At 35.3% G+C, this 19,586-nt stretch overlaps 1 pseudogene; it reads right to left on the bottom strand.

Moving 5' to 3' along the window:
- Nucleotides 1-18,511: 18,511 nt before the first annotated feature.
- Nucleotides 18,512-18,952, bottom strand: LOC112914535 (proteasome maturation protein pseudogene; annotated as a pseudogene).
- Nucleotides 18,953-19,586: the final 634 nt, after the last annotated feature.

Below are 19,586 nucleotides of genomic sequence, written 5' to 3' on the forward strand. Positions count from 1 at the left end.
TAAAATTTTATTTCCGGTATTATTGAAAATATGTAGACATTTAAATCAGATTGCCACAGATACCAGACTCTTGATATTACTAATCTCTTTTCCAACCCAGAGAAGTTTTTCAGATCAGAGTAATACAATGGATTGTTGTCTCAGCCCCCTGTTGGCTGCTTATCATGTGCCCAGCATCTCCTAGATTTGGCATAGCGCAAAGAAAGTGAGATTAAGTATGGCACCGAAGAAGAAGACAATCTAGGGAGAAGACAAGATAACTACCTGAAATCAGGAGTCTACATGTCATTAAAAAAAATGGAAGTGGAAAAAGCTGGTTTCTGTAGTAAGAAAAAAAAAAAAACTTTGACTTTCATTTGAGAGAATGAGCCTCATGGACATAGCTGGCAGAGAATGAGGAATGTTCAGGCAAGAAAGCCTCCTGCTCAGCTGGTAGGAAGGCTCAACTGGGGAGCGAGTCCACATTACCATTACAACAGTTAGAGCCATGGTTTTGGTATCTCATTATAGATATGAATATTATTCTCTGGATTTGTTCAGGCTAAGATATTAATAGTAGAAAAAATTATTTAAGCTCCACATAGAAGTGAATGCACATTAGAAACACAGTCAGATCTGGGTGCCTGGGTGGCTCAGTTGGTTGAGTGTCCGACTCTTGTTTTCAGCTCAGGTCATGATCTCAGGGTTTTGAGATCTAGCCCCACGTCGGATTCCATGCACAGCACATAGTCTACTTGAGATTCTCTTTCTCCTCTTCTCTCGCCCCCCTCATACTTGCATGAGCACACACATACACACTAAAATAAATAAATAAATAAATAAATAAATAAATAAATAAATAACATAGAGTCTTTAAAAAAAAAAGAAGTACAGTCAGATCTTAAAGAACATTCAGCCCTTCTTTGTGGTTGCAAATAACCATTCAGTATTAAAAATGATCCTTATCTAGTTCAAATTAAATATGTTTGTGTTTCTATATTGTCAAAGTATTTGCTACCTCCTTCTCAAAAGCCTGTGCTTACAGTTTTCAAAACTTTTGCTGATACTTTTGTTTCCTTGTGTTTCTATTTTGTCATAGATCTCTTCAGTTTGGGGCAAGGTAATGCCTATTTATAATCGTAAATATTAAAACAGATTTGTATAAACTACATCACTAGCTCAAAATTTATTTGCGGAAATGTTTCTTCTGGGTCATCAACACATAAATACCTTTCTGGATCCATAAGTGTGTATGTGTGTGTGTATGTGTGTGTGTGTGTGAGAAAATATACACTAATGTGACTCACATTCGATGTTTAAGCAGCAGCTGTCAGTCTGTCTGGCTGAGTTCCTGACAGTTTCTATACAGATGAAGAAGTCTGAATAACCATTGGATATTTTTCACTAAGATGTTCTGCAGAAGCTGTCAAAAAGAAAGCGTCCCCTAAAAGGGGCAAAAGCGCATTTTAAAGTGCACATAGAAAGATGAGGCCTCAGGCAGGCATAGCACCTAAAGGCTTTCGAAGGAATAACACTTCTATTTGTTCTGCCAAATCCAAAGAAAAAGCAAAAAACAGCCAGTAAATAAAAATTTACCTCCTGAACTGACATCTGTCCTCTATGATATGCATACCTTGAATGTTTTAAGAAGAAACTGTACAATAGCCAGAAAGGAAACAACACGTAGTTTACATACTGGCATTTCCAAAATAGAATCCATTTGTTTGTTTAAAGCAAATTAGGTGATTTTTATATTTCCAATCAACTCATCATAGGCAGCATTTTAAAAGTTGGAAATCTTCCAAACAAACATTTTATCAGGATATAGGATGATTCTGCATAATTTATTCTAATAAAGAATCTGAAATTAAGATGAAAATATTTATTACTAAATACTGTTGCACTTTTTAGTCAAATAAATAGTTCTAATATCATGTCATTCTATCAATCAAAATACAAAATACAAAATACAAAATAGTTATGTATTATAGAAATAAAATAAGAAAGTACCTAAGGTATGAGACAATTTTATTTTGATTATTAGAATAACTTAAAATAATGGAAAAACATGGACCTTAAAGATAGGTATCTTGATGAATTTCCACTCTCTTTTATTTACTGGCTATGTAGTCATGTGGAAGTCACTTCAGTTATATGAGCTTAAATTTCTTCATGATTACACAATAATAGCCCCTGTCAGCCCTATTCTTTCAAGCATCATTTGAGATAATAGATACAAAAGTAATTTACAAAGTGTAACACACTAGTCTAGTTAAAAAAAAAAAATCAGTGGACTTAAAATTAGAATGACAGTTTCAAGTCCCAGCTATTTTGGCTGCTGTGTGAACTTGGAAAGGTCATTAATTCCCTTCAAGCCTATCAGCTTCTTTGATTTTCATACTTAAAGTTTTCAAAGTATGGTTCCTAACATACAGCATCAGTATCATCCAGGAATTTGTTAAAAATGCCCTACCCTAGGCCTCCTGAATCAGAAATTCCAGGGGTATTTTAACAAGTCCTCCAAGTGATTTTAAGATATCTTAAAGTCTAAGAGCCATTAAACAACAGAAACAACACCAATCTCAAAAGCTGTTGTGAGGATAATCAGAATCACCTGTGATATATATGCACATATATACATGTGTGTGTGGATACACATACTAGCCCACATACACTCTCACCCAAACTAATTAAATCAGTCTCTTGAAGTACAATCCCCTTGGGGGTGGGCGGGCAAAGATCACAGTAATTTAATTCAGGTAGTGCTACTTTATTTCCAAAGATGTTATAGGTGGCCAAAGCACCTGGGGGTTCACTCTAAGTTACCTTCAATGGTTACAATTACCATTGTCCAACCTCATGGGTTCCCTGGAATTTCTAGGTCTTCAGTATTTCTCTGCCAAACTAACCAGAGAAATGCACGAGTCCGAGGAGCCAGAGTATGGTATGCTAGTCCCCCTTCAACACAGGGGATATGTTCCAAGATTCTCAGTGGATATCTGAAATTGCAGATAATACCAAACCCTATATATCCTAGGATTTTTCTTATACATACACATTTATGATAAGGTTTAGTTCATAAATTAAGCATAGTAAGAGATTAACAATAAACTACTAATAAAACAATTATAACAATATGCTGTATAGTAAGTTACATGAATGTGGTCTTGGGAAGTATCTCATAGTACTGAATTCACCCTTCTTGCACTGTGAGATGAGAAAATGCCTACATGCTGAGATGAAGTAAGAGGAATAACACAAGCATTGTGACATAGTATTAAGTGACTACTAACCTTTTGATGATTTCTCCAAAGGAAGACCATCTGTGTCCCGACAGCAACCGTCTAGATAACATAGGCCCAGAAAGTGAAACCATGGACTGGGTTGTGGGGGTGGCAGGTACCTACCATAGTTTGAGGACATTGCACAGCTTCTACCTTCTTCCCCATCAAATTTACTACTGACTCAGAACCGCTGAAGGAAATTGAATTCTTCTCTCCGTAGCTGCTTCCACCCTTCTCTTTAGGAACTTAGGTTTGAGACCTCAAAAGTAAGTAATTGTGGTCTTCAAGGGGTATCTATTTGTTATGGGATATATATATTATATTATCTATCTCTATATATATCATATATATGGTATATATGGTATAAGTCCTAAGGGATAAAACTCCTCTTATCAAAGAAGCATAAAGCCTGGGAAGAGTAACCACCTGTTATCACTGTAATAAATTAGCTTGAAATATGAGTGTAGGGTACACTTGATTAAAGCAAATATTTAAGAGAAATTGGTTATTTTGTTTTTGTTTTCCACTTAAACGTGCAAAATTTGACCCAAACCATAATTGAACAGACAATGTCATATGGGTTTCAAATCAATTTTTAAATCAAATCAATTGTGTTTTATGTAATTATTCAGGAAAAAAAGTGGTAGCTCTATATCTAAAAAGGCTTTTGACTAACTTTGTTAAATGATCCAGTGAGTTGTCCCTTTAGCTCACCTAACTCACCCTCCTCAAACCGTGGGCTTAGTGTGTCAAGGATCTGAGAAGTCACCCAGCAAACATGGCACATAATAATGGAGCATCAATTTTACACAATGATATGAAAAGAAACACATTTAAAACAAGAAAGAAATATGGAATATTACAAGTAATGCAAGATTTAAATGAATTAGAGAAGGATTCTGCTTGTGTAAGGCACTGTAGCTTTACCACCAACCCATTTTGCACATGCTACCCGCACTTGGTGTGTTCATATTAAGCTTCTTTTATCAATAGTAGTATAAAGGTAGAAAAAGTGAACACTATTAAAAAAAGGAAGAAAATGAAGTTGGGGAGTAATTCAATTACAGAGCTCATCCAGGCTATAAAAAATACTATGTTTGAACTGTCAGCCATAATTGAGGTCAAAGAATTATAGTAATAATTGCTTAAAACTTTCAACTCATATGCATGTAAAACAAACATTGATTTCATGAATGTCAACTCCAATCTATTAGTAGAATAGCAATGTTAAATTAAAATGCTGTCTCATGAAAACATAGGTGACACTAGCAAACATATTTGTTACCATTTCAGTTTGAAAGCCAAGAATACTGTAAACAGTGCTTACTCCACACAAGTACACAGACACACATTCACATACTGTGCTTCAACTGTATTTGTGACCAAGTAAAAAAATAACTTGATTTTCAGCAAATAGTCACATACAAATGAACCAAACTCACGAGAACCAAACTTTCATGCCTGCTACAATTCAACGAAGTAGTCAAAATGTTGCACCAAATATCTCAAATATAAAACCCAATAATACACATTAGTATTTAACTTTCTCTAGTAAAATTAAGAACATTGTAAAGTTGAGGTATGATTAAACAGTCTGATCTTATACAAATAGCACTTAAAACTAATAAAAATATAAAATTGATGATGTTAAACTGTTTTTGAGAACTGTGTTTACCTAAACAATATAAAGCAACATGGCTCCAAATTCACGTGATGATATTGGGCAACTGGTATACTCAAGTTATTAAGGATTTTACACAAAATAATCAAAATTAAGCATCAAAGGAAGCTATTGTTTTTGTTGTTGGTAATATTATTGTTAATCTACCTGTCTCCAATCTTAATGTTTTCTTTTCTTCATGATAGTGATATATACTTATAAGATTGGCAAAAGTAAAAAAATGTGATGTATACAATACTGACAGGTTAGAAAAAACAGGTGGTCCTGTCAAATATGACAATATCTATATTACACAATTCAGCATATCTGTCAAAATTAAAATATGCCCACTTGGACATAATTTTGCTATAGTTACTTATCCTAAAGTAGGACAGAGCAGTGGGGAGGGAACCTTGCCCTTTAATACACCACTGGTTAATAATTTAGTCAGTAAAAAGAAATAATACATATTTATTAAATTTACTAATATAAATAATTTCTACTATATAATATGAACAATTGAACAATTGTTAAAACAATATATATTAGATATAAAAATTTTGATTGTATAAGCAAATGCAGTAAAAAATATGTCTGTAAATTCTTAGCTCAATTTGGAAATATACCTAAGACATTTTTTAGGTTCTTTTTGGGAGATAGCTAGTTGGTGTGGGAACTAATGAAAGAGGTAGACACCCTTTCAATTTTATACTCATGGTGATTTTTAATTTTTTTTTAAGATTTTCTTTATTTATTCATGAGACAGAGAGAGAGAGATAGGCAGAGACACAGACAGAGGGAGAAGCAGGCTCCATGCAGGGAGCCTGATGTGGGACTTGATCCGAGGTCTCCAGGATCAGGCCCTGGGCGGAAGGCAGGCCCTAAACCGCTGAGCCACCCAAGGATCCCCCAGGTAATTTTTAAATTTTATGCCATTCATCTGATTATATACTTAATTAAGTTTAGAAAAGCAGAAAACTCCAGTTGATTTTTCCACAGCCACTAGAGAAATGGAATACATTTGTGATAAGAACCTGGCATTCTTTTTTTTCTTCAGAAATACATTATTATTTTTCGAATTTTAATTTAAATTCTGGTTAGCTAAGATATAGTATAATATTGCTCTCAGGAAAAGAATTTAATGATTCATCACTTATATATAGTACCCAGTGCTCATTATTACTAGTGTCCTCCTTACTACCTAAACAGTCCATCCCCCATCCACCTCCCTCCATCAATCTTCATTTTCTCTGTCATTAAATCTTATGGTTTGTTTCCCTCTTCTCCCCCCCTCAAACTTGGCATTCTTCATACATTTGTGTATGTATTTCTGCATGGTTTAACTATGTTAGATCCTCCATTTTTCCAGATGAGAAAACAGGATTCATTACTTAACAATTGTGTATGTGTCTCTGAAAACAAAAGTTCAGAAGGATTCGGTAATTAACAATTGTGGCCCATCAAATAAATGGCAGCACTGGGCAGCCCCGGTGGCCCAGCGATTTAGTGCCACCTTCAGCCGGGGGCGTGATCCTGGAGACCCAGGATCAAGTCCTACGTCAGGCTCCCTGCATGGAGTCTGCTTCTCCCTCTACCTGTCTCTGCCTCTCTCTCTCTCTCTCTCTCTCTCTCTCTCTCTCTCATGAATAAATAAATAAAATCTTAAAAAAAATAAAAAATAATAAATGACAGCACCAAAAGTTGTACTCAACTCCATTTAGCTCCAAGGCTTGTGGGCTTAACCATGATACTGGCACATGCTCTTTAGAGATTAGTTACAACTAGGTATCAATATTAATTTTGAACTTTTAATTGATATGCAGTGCCAAATTTTTAAAAAACATTTCATTTATTTATTTGACACAGAGAGAGAGGGAGCATAAGCAGGGAGAGGAGCAGAGGGAGAAGGATAAGCAGGCTCCCTGCTGAGCAGGGAGCCCCAGGTGGGGCTCCATCCCAGGACCCTGAGATCATGACTTGAGCAGAAGGCAGATGCTTAACCGAATGAGCCTCCCAGGTGTCCCAAAATTGCCAAATTTAACCTTACATTTACCAACAATGCACTGTCATCCAATAATTTAGTGTCTTATAATCAACACCCCCATTTTTAAATGTAGCTATTTCTGCATCAAGTAGAAAGTTAGAGCCATTATCAGGACTATTGAGAAGGCCTTTCTGAAACACTGACCCTTTTACTTTCTGGATTATGCTAATTTTTCTTTAAATGAAAACCTCAAAAATAACATGTTGATCATTTTGGTTATTAACACACAATAAGAAGAAATGAGTCCTGGTTGATAGTGCTAGAAATTGATAGTTTTCAATTCTGAACTCAGTTCATAGCTTCACAACTGCTTTTGAAGTGTGACTTCTTTCAAGTCTCTTAACCCCTGGAAACTTCATCTCTAAAAGGGTTGCTGCAAAATGTACCATCCTCCATGGAATATTATGAGCCATCATTAATTAATGTTTCGTAGAGTACTCTGAGATTTCATTTGAATGGTGCTACATCAATGCAAAGTATCAGTAAGCCACTTAAAAATCAAATTGTCACCTGCTCCACAGATCCAGGCAATGTCTGCAGTGTGCTGATAATGAAGTTGGTGCTTGTGTATGTTTTTTTGAAGCAAGCTGGGGTGGGGTTTATTAAAGCATCATTTTAATAAGACTATTTGTGAGCCTAACAGACTAATAGAGGTGTATAAATACTATTAACTCTCAATTACTTGGGCAGGGGCCTCTTTACCTTTCCCCTGCTGCGTAATAGTCAGCCAGAGGCTGATGGATGACGCTTGAAACACCAGGTGGGAAAATAGAAAAGGGTTGGAGCCACTTAAGGAGCCCTATGGCTGATGCTGGCAAGACTGGACTTCCTAGATGCTTTATTCTCCATATGGTCCCTCTCTCCCTCTCTCCCTCTCAAGGCCATAGGCTTGGCTTCAATACCTATTAAGTGTCTAGAAGGAAAGGAAAATGAGTGACATGCCTGATCTCAGTTTGTCCCTACTAATTTTGAACATCTCCAGAAAATATAAACTCCTGCTATCTGCTGTGCTTCGTGCAAAGTAAAAGCAGAAATTTGTTCATCCACTCCACCTACATCCTCTGAAAACAAAGTTTTGACTTTATTTTAGCCAATCTTCCATGACATGTAATCTTCTCAGGTCCATGATTTAATAAGACTTCACAGAGTTATTACTGACCAATATCTACCAAAAAAGTATATTCAAGTGTACTTTGAGAAACACATTCAAGGCAATTTTTTCAGTAGTATTCAAGAGAAAAATACTGATTTATAATCTCCAGTGTGCTGCTCTTTCTCTGGTATTTTGCTAGTGTGTATTACACAATTGTTATACAGTTAATTTCTCTGCTAAATGAGACAACTGTGTCATGGTTCATGTGCTCACAGATTTGGCTTTGCAACCACAACTGTTTACTTTAGTGTACTCACTGCTTATGAACTAAGAATCATAGGGTTAAGAAAATTAATTTTAAAATTTGGAAATAGTTTGGGGATCATGAAAATAATGTGTTGCCCAATATCTTATACGTAAGAAAATAGTTACTAAAAATTCCTGTCAAAATGTAAAATATAGAAGGAAATAGGGGTACAAATATATTCAACCTCAAACATAAGACTTTATTTTAAATGTCAAATATTAAAGAGGCATTTCTGGTAAAATTACTTTAAAGAAATCAAAGAAAATTACTTTTTAAATAAAGATATTTTATGTTGTTGAAAAGTTTTAGTATGAGAAAATTTGATGTCTACTAATACAATATAATGAAATTAAATTTCAGAGGCTCAGAAATTTCTGTTGAAGATAATATTTTCTGTTGAAGGGAGTATTGAAAAAGTATTAAAAATCATGATAGTCTTTTTGGAAGTAAATAACTGCCAGTAAATATCAAACAAAACTTTGATTTGTACTATTTCCTAGATAAAAGAGAAATTCTATAGTACTACCTGAAACTATACTTACCTCCATTTTTCTGTACTTTCTCCAATAAGTGTGTTGGCTAAATCCCAGAGCACAATTGGCATTAACCCTGAAATCCTGTCCAATCAAGTGCCAGATTAGAAATACCAGTGAATCCAAGCAATAGAAACAAAGTACATTACACGACATGAGAATACAGTTAATGTTCCAACACTCAAACTAATTCACAGGAAAGAAATAATAGAATTTTTAAAATATTATTTTTAAAAATATAACAAAGGAAAGTTTAAAAATAAACATATTTTTGAATGGATTTTAAAAACTAAACCATATGTTATTTAAAGGAAAAGGAAAAGGAAAGAATAAAATTAAAATGACCAAAACAAAACCAGGAAAATACTAACTAAACATTGCATGTGTGCGTGTGTGTGTGTGTGTGTGTGACTTCCAAGTAGACTTCAAAGAAAAATCCTCTCAAGCTATGGTAGATTGAAAACATCTCCATGATAGGTTGCAACTTGTTCCATCAGTAGAAACTTATTTCCCCACTCCCTGAAACCAGACTGGTTGTGTGTCTTGCTTTGACCAAAAGTCTACTGGAAGTGATGTTGGGTGGGATGCAGAGTTTAGGATGATGTTATAGCCTTTGTGGATTCTGTCCTCACTTACTAAACTCCAAAACGACAATGGTGTGAAAAATTCTAATCCAGTTTACTGAAGGATAAGGTGCTATACCTAGAGAAGATCCACACTGCTCCAGGCAACAGCCTGCTGCAACTACCAGACAGGTTGTAAGGGACTTTATGGATCCTCCAGACCCACTCAAGTCACCAGATGACTCAAACCTCATAAGTACTTCCAAGCTAGAAAAACAGAAAACCTGAACAGGTTGCCAACCACAAGAATCACAGGAAATAATAAATCACTGTTCTTTTATTAAGTTTGAGGTAGTCTATTATGTAGCAGTAAGTAACTAAAATATTTGTTTTGGCTGGAGAATGAACTGTGCTAGATTGAAAACATGGTTACAAAGAGATGATATCTACATGTTCACCTCTTAAATCCAAAATGGATTTTTGCCTTACATTGACCAATAGAATGTGTGGGAATTACAGAGCATAGAATTTAGGAGATTTTCTTCACTTTTGCTTTCACTTTTTTAGAACCCTGAGATTACCTTGCTGTGTAAAAAAAAAACCCAATCTATCCTATTGGAAGAGGTGCAACCCTATGGAGGATAACTGAATTATCTTAACCAAGGCCAACATCAACTGCCAAACAGATGAAGCGAGATCATCCTGGGCCCTGTAGACCCAGTTGACCTGTCAAATGACTGCAAGGACAGGAGAGTTCCAAAGCTAATATAGTAGAAGAATCCCCTAAAGAAAATTTTGTATATGAGTACCAAAAGACAGACAAGAGTATATTCCTAGCTGTATTGTTCATAAAAGCAAAAGCTAAATGCTCATAAAGCATAGGGGAGATGTCTGTCACAGTGGAATGGATAATTGTCTTTATAAATGAATGCTGGCTTTTGATTCACTCTACAGCATGAAAATGAATAAAAAATTCTACTAGGTGATGCCGGCAAAATGGTAGAGTCTGAGATCTCACACTCATTGTTCCACATTAAAAAAAAAAAAAAAAAAAAAGACAACTACACACGAACGAAAGTAGCTCTGGGGAAGTCCTGGAGTCTATTTAAGAAACTACAGCAACACAGTAAGGGTGAAAAAAAAAAAAAAAGGAAAAAAAAAACACACAAGAAAAGGTAGAAAGAAAAATTTATTTTCACCTACATCATCCTATCCCCTAGGCAAGCACAGATCAGTGCCAAGAGAAATAGCAACCCATAAGTTCTCCTAGGAGAGGAAAAGTAAAGCAGAGCCACTATCAAAGTTTGCATGGGTGCATATGAGGCATGGAGGAGGGGCAGAGAGAGACTCCCAAGCAGGCTTTTCACTGTGCAGAGCTCCATCTCATGACCCTAAGATCACAGCCTGAGGAGAAATTGAGTTATACATTCAACCAACTGAGCCACCCAGGCATCACTACTTGTGTCAATTTGTAACTACTTGTTTTTAAGTACATGAACACTAGATTGCAAATGTATAATTTTAAGTAAGATGCAGTTAAATATAATGTTGAATAGTGAATGTTACTGAGATCACAACAAGCATAGTATTAATTTTTAATAAGCTGAAGAAATTTTAAGTTACATCAGAAATAAAAAGCCCTCAAAAAAAATCAGACTCTCCCAGCCTTTCTGGGTGCTGCCTGAAGAACCTGCTTCACTTCACCCTACTCAGATCACTGGAGAGTTCAGCAAAACTGAGATAGGTAGAAACATAGAATAGCAAGGCTATTAGTATTAAGCACATGGCAAGTGACACCACAGGCCACAATGGCCTGATCTACAAAAAACCCCAGCAGCCTTCCATGTGGGCCTGAAAAGCAGCCACCATGGATGCCCTGAGACTTTCACCACAAAGGACATCAGTGTTCACTGATGTGGACACCAGCTGCCTGCTTGCAGAGAAATCCAGCAGCTTTCACATGGAGAAAACCAATAGCCAGCACATCTACTGGAGTTTCCCTAAAGCTTTCACCACCAACGGTGCCATCATATTTGCCTTTAGAGATTTCAGCTCCCTAAGCTGGTACTACCTCCCTGTCTGGGCCAGAAAACCCCCAACAGGTACCATCACAAGAACCTCAGCCCTGAGATCCAGTACAGGTACAATTGGCCCCAACTGCAACCCCTAATCGGCTCTCTAAGCATACTCTTACAATACCATCCAGCAATCACACTCCTTTCTATTTACCTAAAAGAGTTGGAAGCTTATGTCTACATAAAAACCTGCACATGGATATGTATAGCCCTTTTATTTGTAATTGCCAAAATTTGGAAGCAACCAAGATGTCAGTCTGAAGATAAATGGATAAACTGTGATACATCCAGACAATGGAATATTATTCAGATCTAAAAAGAAATGAGCTATCAAGCCATGGAAAGACATGAAGAAAACTAAAATGCATATTACTAAGTGAAAGAAGACAATCTAAAAAGGTTATGTACTGTATGGTTCCAACTATATGACATTCTGGAAAAGACAAAACTATGAAGACAGTAACAAGATCAGTAGTTGCCAGGAGTTTCGTGAGGGCAGGAGGAATTAACAGGAAGAGTACAAAGGATTTTTAAGGCAGTGAAAATATTCTGTATGATACAATAATGATGGATACATGTAATTATACAAATTTTCCAAATCCACAGAATGTACAGCACCATTAGTGAACCAAAATGTGTACAATAGATTTCAGTGATTATCATGTGTCAAATGTATCACTCTGGGGGATGTTGATAATGGGGGTGATGCCCCTGTAGGGCAGAGAGTATATGACAATCATTATGTCTTCCACTTGATTATGTTGTGAACCTAAAACTGCCCTAAAAAATAAAGTCTTGAGGATCCCTGGGTGACTCAGCAGTTTAGTGTCTGCCTTCGGCCCAAGGTATGATCCTGGAGTCCCAGGATTGAGTCCCACATTGGGCTCCCTGCATGGAGCCTGCTCCTCCCTCTGCCTGTGTCTCTGCCTCTTCGTCTCTCTCTCTCTCTCTCTGTGTGTCTCTCATGAATAAATAAATAAATAATCTTAAAAAAATAAAGTCTTAATAAAAAACAAATGGGCAAAGGACCTAAAAAGACACTCCTCAAAGGAAGAAATTCAAATAACTAACAAGTACATGTAAAGGTGCTCCACATCTCTTCATCAGAGAAAATGTAAACTAAAGTCACACTGAAAGACCACCTCATACCAGTTAGGATGGCTCTTATCAAAATGGAAAAAGTTATCAAACATTGACAAGGATGTGGAGAAAAGGGAACCCTTATACACCAGTGGTGTAAATTGGTACAGCCATTATGGGAAACAGTATGGAGATTCTGCAAAAAAAATTAAAACTAGAAATACCATATGATCCGGCAACTCCACCTTTTTATTTTTTAAGAGAGAGAGAGAGAGCTTCCATGTACAAGCACATGAGCAGGGGAAGGGGGTACAGGGAGGCAAAGGGGAAGGAGAGAGAATCTTAAGCAGGCTCCATGCTTAGCAAGTAACCTGACCCAGATCTTGATTTCACAACCTGAAGATCATGACATGAGCTGAAACCAAGAGTCAGACATTTAACTCAGTGAGCCACCTAGGCGCCCCCAGGAACTCCATTTCTGGGTATAAATCCAAAATAATTGATATTTGTATCTTGAAAAGATATCTGCACCCCTGTGGTCACTGTAGTATTATTCACAATAGCCAAGTATAGAAACAACCAAATGTCCATCAATGGATGAATGACTAAAATGTGAGATATGTATACATATATGTGTGTACATATGTATCACCTGCTTTTCAAAAGCTTGTGTTACATCACAAAGGTCTTTCAGTTTTACCAGAGATCTATGTTAGTACCTGTTTTCACTAACTTAAATCTAAAAACCATTTTCACTTTCATAAAAAAGGCAAAAAGTGAAAATAGCATTAGCCTAAGAGAGGTTACTTTTAGGGTCTGGGAAATGTGCAAATATTTTTCCATAAAAATTAATGGTATTTGTTTCTAATACTTTATGCTATTTTGGCTTATGAAAGTTTTCATAGGAACACTCTACTTTTAGTAGCAGGGGAAACTTGTATATCCAATAGAATATTATTCAGGATGTAAAAAAACAAAGAAATCCTGCCATTTGTAAGAACAGGGATGGAACTGGAGGATAAAATGCTGAGTGAAATAAGCAAGGCACTGAAAGAAATACTGCATGATCTCACTTTGCAGAATGTAAAATAGTCAAATTCATAGAAGCAAAGTAGAATAGTAGTTGACAGGGGCTGGCCAAAGGTTACAAAGTTTCAGTTAGGCAAGCTAAACAAGTTATAGAGATGTAAAAATATACAGCATGGAGGATAGAGAGAACCAGCTTTTACTTGAAATTTATAAAGATGATCTTAAATTTTCTTGACACATACACACAAAATAGTAAATATGTAAAGGTGATAGATATGCTAATTAGCTTGATTGTGGTGATCTTTTCACAATGTATACATAGATCAAAACATCAAGTTGTACATCTTAAATATTTATAATTTATATGGCACAGATATCTCAGTAAAGCTGTTAAAAAAAGATTCTGTTGGGTTTCAGTCATTAAAACATACCCCCAGCAACCAAAACACCAGGTAAAATTTATGTGTATTAATGTCAGCTAACTTTTAGGGTACTCAAATTCCAAAAGGAGAATGGCAAAATAAGTGACATTATAGGTCATATATATTTAAAAAAAAATATTTAGATACATCATCATTTCTATTAACAATTTTTGTTTCCTAGCAAACGGTACATTATTAAAATGTTATAGTTAGAATTAAAGGAAGAAAATAAACAATCACCTTTAATCCCCACTCAGAGATAAAGCTTAATATCTGGTATTAAAATGCATCTGAGTTTAAAAGAGACAGAGAGAATAAATAAATAAATAAATAAATAAATAAATAAATAAATAAATAAATAAGACAGAGAGATACAAAGAAACAAAACAAAGAGCAAAGAAGGAATTATGGCTATATGGAGAACTACAGATGACTATCAACAAAAAAATTGTTAGCAAGCAAGATATAAGAAATAGTATAAGTATGATTTCACAAAACTGGCAAATCTAAATAATATATTGTGTTGGATGTGGGTACATCACTTTGCACTATCATTAATAGTATCTAGATTTACATTACATATGTACATTCTTATGTACATATTTCACAATAAAAAGCAATAAGGCATTTTGAAAGGAAAGAAAAAGAAAAGAAAAACAATCCCCTAAGATCTTTATGTGAATTGGTTTATTCTCACCTACCAATAATGATTCTATTATCCTCTACTTGAAAGAATAGAGCACTATCAATAAGCCAAACTTCCATAAATAATATCAATAATTTTAATGAATAAGTTTGTCTTAATAGAAAATAATTCAAATTAAAAAGATATAAAGTGACTGTTAAGAGGATCTTTCTCATATATAATAATTTACCTCACTTTTTTGCTCAAATCTCCAAAGACTCTCCATTCCCTTAAAGTTCAAAACTTACAATGTCCTACAAAACCTCACATGATCTGTGTGCCTCCCATTCCCCCTCTGTGCTTTTCTTATGTACTACTCTCTCTTGTGGTCACTTCACTCCAACTGGGCCTATGCTCTTGCTGTTCCTCTGCCTTTAGTACTCTTCCTCCTGGAATTTTTATGGTTCACACCTTAAGGCCTTCAATTGATTGATTGCTTGCCACTTTGTTAGTGACGGCTTCAATTTGCCAATCTATTTAAAAATGCTACCTGTTCTACGTCCCCTTCCCCTTTTCCAAATCCAGGCACTCCTCCTTACCTGTACTACTTTTTCTTTTTGATTTCTCACAAATGATATAATAGATCATGTAATAAATTTAACACACACACACAGATTAATTTTTAGAATTAATATGATAATTCAGTTACAAGCTGGATTTTTTCCAAAAAACTCAATCAAAATAAAATTTTTCCCTACATTCAAGCAACTCACCTTTAGGGGAAAAAAAATCATAAAAATCAATATAGCCTAAAATGGCATTAGAAATACAAAATTCCTTGAAGTAAATCTAACTGAACACGTGTCAGGTATTTCCTGACCAAAGTAAACAAAAGAAAAACAAGCAAAACGAAGAGAGAGAGAGAGAGAGAGAGAGAGAGAGAGAGAAAGAAAGAAAGAAAAAGAAGAAAGAAAGAAAGAAAGAAAGAGAAAGAAGAAAGAAAAGAAAGAAGAAAGAAAGAAAGAAAGAAAGAAGAAAGAAAGAAAGAAAGAAAGAAAGAAAGAAAGAAAGAAAGAAAGAAACCAAGAAACAGACTCAGTAACTAAGATAAGAAACTGATGGTTACTAGAGGGGAAGTGGACAGGGAATGGGTGAAATAGGTGATGGGGATTAAGGAGTGCACCTGTGATGAGCACAGGGTGATGAGCACAGGGTGATGTATGGAAATGTTAAGTTATTATACTATACACCTGAAACTAATATAAGACTGTCCATTAACTGGAATTAAAAACTTTAAAGAAAAAAGAAACTACTTTAGAAATTTAAAACAGCAAAAAAGGTATAAAATGACACTACAGACAGTATGCCCAAATATAAATACAAAGAAAGCAGGATATGAATAGAATATCAAAGTGAGATTCAAGATTAAAACAACTGAACTAAATTTTTTAAATATCAAATTTAAAGAGATCATTTTCTGTTGATAGAAAGTTCAATCTATGGTAATTATATAATATTGAGAATATTTTATATAGCAAAAATGTATAAAAATTGTCTTTGATTATCAGATGTTGGATTTACAAAACCCATAATTATTTTTGCACTGATATCCTAAGTCCCTTTTTTTTATTTTCATCTTTCATACAGCAGTTCTCTAATGATAATTTTGAGCTATCCCAAAGTGGCATTGCCTGCCAGCCAATGCTATAGGGGTTCTAGTCCTTGCCAAGATAGCAAGTGTTGATAGGTGAGCATTTTTAATGGTACCAGTTTCTGGCAGAGATGAGAGGGCCCCCTTACTACATGTAGCATTTTCTTTTCTTTTTTTTTTTTTTTTCATGTAGCATTTTCTAATTACCTAATCAATTCCCCATGTGAACTATAAAGTAGCCATAAGAATGAACAGAGAAGCATAAAAATTATTTAGGAACAAAAGTTTTAGTTGACAGACTGTTGGAATGCTTTTTTTTTTTAAATCTCATGTCAACAATTTGGTAAATGCTGTTTATGACTTGAGTAAATAGTCTTAGGTCTTTATGTTTAAATAAAAATATTCTATTTACAGTAGTCATTTGGAATATAAGCAATAAATCTGTACTGTAAAATACTGAATGTGTTGGACATATTATATACTCCATCAGTTCTACCCACAGGAGTCTTCAGCTTTGTGCACTATGTACCTCAGACATGGCTGTGTAAGTTGCTGTGGTCAAAGAAAGGAGGACAGAAATGGCTATGTCTCTTCCTAGCACACACTATAATAGCCAGACCATGTTTTGACAATTTATTTTCTCCCTCAACTATAGTTACTGCCAATGTTCAGATTCTAGTTGATACATTATTCTGGATTCCAGAGTGAGCACTATGATGAAACCGAGCAGAAGCCTCAGGCCAGCTCATCATACATGCATATGGCGTGGGCAAGAAACACACTTAGTTGTTGTTTTAAATTTGTCAAGACAGCATAGCCTCTATTTGAATAATAAGCCAAACTTGGAAAATTGGTCCCAATTCAGACTCCTGAAGATGACTGACCCTTTCAGGCATTCTGCATTATTCAGAGTAATTGAATGAATGCCAAAATGCACTTCAATTTGTAGACAGTTTTAATTGACATGGCACCACTTAGAGTGGTTGTGACCTTTGAGAGAGGCCTAGAAAACATTCATGAAGCACTAGGGGAAATACAGACATTCACATTTTATGCTTCACTTAGTCTCTGGTTTAAAAAAAATTACAATTTGCTGTGCCCAGAATGTAAATTCACTTTAAATGACAATGTTTTCCACTGGGCTTTCCTTAGATTTCTATCATCAAATCCTTTAATTTTTACAATTGCACTTTTATTCTTAATAAATTATTTCACCTACCATAATTAAAATTTTTAAAAATCTGGAAAGACAATAGTCTCTTGTTTTCTTGTCTACTGCAGGTGATAGAAACCATACTAAGCTATCTAAAAAGATGTGGTTTTTTGTTAAAATACTTAGTGATGAGGAGCACCTAAGAGTCTGACTCTTGGTTTCAGCTCAGGTCCTGACCTCAGGGTCATGAGATGGAGACCCGTGTTGGACTCCACACTGAGTGGGAGGCTGTGTCTCCCCCATCCCTCCCACTAATGCTCTCTCCCTTTAATAAATAAATAAATATTTTAGAAAATTAATGTTCAGTGACTAAGTTGTAAAATAATCAGATGCACGTATCTTATAGGATCAAAACAAGGTGGCTGGCTATTCTAATGAGCTAAACAAATTAGGTGGCAGCTACATCATGTATCAGTTTAATAGATACTACAGTCCTCTGATTACCTGGGTGACTCAGTTTTTCTTTGTATCACTCTAACATTTCTAAAGAATGTTCCCTTTCATTTTATTCTCAGAACAAAATTCTGAAATGGCTAATTGATATGCTACTAACTAAATTTTTCCAAGAAAGACTAGATTTCTTGGCAAGAACACAGAGCTCCATATTGGAGCATAAAGGCAATATTACAAATTTTAAGATTTTATTTTTAAAGAATCTCTATACCCAACATGGGACTCAAACTCAGAGCCCCAAGATCAAGAGTCACACATTCCACCAACTGAGCCAACTAGGTGCCCCAACGTTACAGATTTCTAGTTTAGTTCTTATACAACATCCCTATTTTTCACACCTCTTCTTGAGTGCCCAATCCCATAACTGTTTTAAATTTTTTCAGACTCTCTGGTTAACAACTTGCACTTTATTTTCTTTTTTTTTTTTTCATGTGTCTGTACTTTTAATGTTGTATACATCAAATATAGTAAAAAGATGACTATAAACAACATGCAGTCCCTCTATTTTCATGAACAGCACAACAGGTTACAGTAAACCAAGTTTATTCCACCATCAAGTATGGGTTTCCCATTAGTTCACTTCGTGACAGGTCATTAAAAATATCTTCAAATCCAATAGTCTCATCATTATCCCTCAAAATATCCAGTGAAAAGTTTGAGCTTGGAAGAAACAGAAGACACTGAACTTGCTGCACTGACTTGAATTCCATTTGTAATTATAGTGAAGCAAACAGACCCTGAATGTTTCTTAATGTAGAAAAATTCATTTTATTTTGGTTGGGCTGAAAACTTTTTTTCTGATAATTCAAGAAGATGACTGGGCAAAAGTTCATTTTTCACACCTTTCAAAGAAGATCATGCTGTTCAAAAGGTCCACTTGCTGAAAGCTCAGTAACTGGAATACTGTCCTTCAGCTGAGATCCAAGTCCTCGGGCACTCATCTTCACTTGCTCTGTGAACAGCTGCTCAGCCCTATTACCATCAGCCAGCCCCACCACTCACTTCCTCATTTTCTTACATGCAGTAACTAATGAGCATCTGCAGTAAGCTTTCTTGAATATTGGAAAAAGGAAATTGTGTAGGAAATATTTGGTGGTCCAACAACCACTTGAAGTCTGACTCACAGACTCCTAGTTTTTTTTGGAAGTACAACTCTCAGAAATTTAACAGGTTTCATATCTACTTTATATCAATGTTATCCGTATGCTTATAAACACACTAAGAATCCTGTTTTTCTTTTATATAGACACTCAAACAATGATATTTCTTTGGTCTCTTGTTTTCACGTCTCTCTGAAATTAACGGTTAGGCACTTGGAATTTCTAGGCTTCAGTAGAACCACAACCTTGAATTTTTGCCCTTCAGTCATTTTATCTAATTAATAACTTTTATTTGGCCCCCTTGTCTTAACTCAAATTTTGCCTGAGGCACGATAGTCCACTGAAGATAATTAACAATAGGTATTTAAACCATAATCTCAATATGGTCTTTGACAAAAGGGTGAACTTTATTTACTAAGAGGTCACTCGAAGCTTTCTCAAGGGATTCTCTTCCAGTTGGTAGTTTAAGAAGGAG

Source organism: Vulpes vulpes, chromosome 5, assembly GCF_048418805.1.
Source record: "Vulpes vulpes isolate BD-2025 chromosome 5, VulVul3, whole genome shotgun sequence".
NCBI classification, from domain to species: Eukaryota; Metazoa; Chordata; class Mammalia; order Carnivora; family Canidae; genus Vulpes; species Vulpes vulpes.